Here is a 1,784-nt window from a genome sequence, read left to right as displayed (position 1 = left end):
CCCCCGGTGGACAATAATTAATTAAGGAACGAGACCTTGCTACTCTAATAATAATTGTTGTACATATCGCATATAGGTTTACGGTACGAGAGAGAAAGAGAGAGGAATCGTTCGCCGCTGTGTCTTTGTTCCGCGGAGGCTAGTTGCAAAGCGTACGCGATGTCCTATTTAACGCCTGTCACGCACGCGGAAAGATCACATCGAGGTCCAATCGCATCGCACAACAACTCCGTTGTATCGATCGTATCCTTTCGTCGGTCTTTTCTAGTCGAAGAAATGAGACGCGACGATACAACCATTGACTACGGTTTCCGCGATAATCGTGCAGGCTTGTCTACGAAATGTGCAGCCATGGACTTGAAGAAATAAATTACACGTAATCTTATGTGATAATATTAATAAAGTGAAAAATAGATCGAATCCTTTCTTGATAGGATTCGCAAAGGAGCGATATGAAGGGGATAAAAAATGGAAAGAGAAAATTTCTCTTCTTTTTTCTTCTCTCTTATCAAACATTAAGAGAATGTCCAACTCTCTGATGTTCTTTCCAAAAAACTACACAGACGAACGCGTTATATGGAAGGAAATTCTTCAATCATAAATCACGCGTACACATATAATATAAAATTATGACATAATATATTATAACGTATTATAATATATTATAACGTATTATAATATATTATAACGTATTATAATATATTATAACGTAAGAGACACTTTAGAAATATTTTAAAAGTAATCCATCCATGTTTTGATTATATTATGCGACTATTCATATTTGAATAGATTGTTCGCTTGCTTGTGCGACTGCTGACTTGTTTGTAACGGGAACTTTCATTTTATTTCTTCAAGTCTGTGTGTGTGTGTGTATATGTATGATGTGACGTTGCAGATGCACATACGCGGAAAACAGGAATAATCGTGCCTTCGAATTCCGTAGAGCGTACGAAAGACACGCGCGGCTCTCCCGCGCTGGTGTGAACTCCACGATATTAAATTATGCGTCGACGGGAGTGCGCGCGCGACGTTTCTCCGAACGGACGGATGATCAAGTGCTGGGTTTAGCGCGACGTGTAATTTAATGTAATATGTAACATGTAACGTGTAATGTAGTGTAACGTATGTAAGGCGAAGAGACGACGAGTGGGCGAGATATGTAATCTGTACGGTCGACGGGAGCATCAGAGAATTCGTCCTCACGGCCCACGATGCATCGTTCCATACATAGACATTCCATTACGTATGGCGCCAACTCTCCGCATCCCCTCACCCCTCAATCGCCGCCACGATTTGCGGCGTTTTAGTTTGCCCCTCTGACAAATCACCCGCTAATTACCAAGCTAGCGTGTAATCGTTGTTTACGTTTAATCTCTAGGTGTGTGCATATCGAACGCCTTTAATTAAATTAAGTACTCGGCGCGGGGCGGTAGGACGGTTCTCTGGCCTCTTCTCTGCCAAAGCCAAAATAATGTTTTAGATAATCGCGTGATACATGCGCGCGGAAGACGTAACAACGGCGTATTATTATTATTGTGAGAAAGTGAGAAGGGAAGAGAAAGATGCGAGGAGTTATTCGCGAGCGCGTCTTTGCAATATTTGTTGCCGGTGATATACCAGTGTCTCTTCTTATTTTTATTATTATTATTATTTTTTCTCTTTTTGTATTTTTGTTCTACGGTCAGGAAGGACATTACCGGTGAAAGATCGGGGTATGATTAGAGTTCTCTCGTAGAATCGTCGTCGGAGCTCCGTTTGATCTTATCGTTCGTGTGGGAGAAAAT

Source organism: Odontomachus brunneus, unplaced genomic scaffold, assembly GCF_010583005.1.
Source record: "Odontomachus brunneus isolate Ranch 3 - 2012 unplaced genomic scaffold, Obru_v1 Obru_scaffold_001, whole genome shotgun sequence".
NCBI lineage: Eukaryota > Metazoa > Arthropoda > Insecta > Hymenoptera > Formicidae > Odontomachus > Odontomachus brunneus.
The sequence above is the reverse complement of the archived record's forward strand: the minus strand, read 5'-3'. Positions refer to the sequence as shown.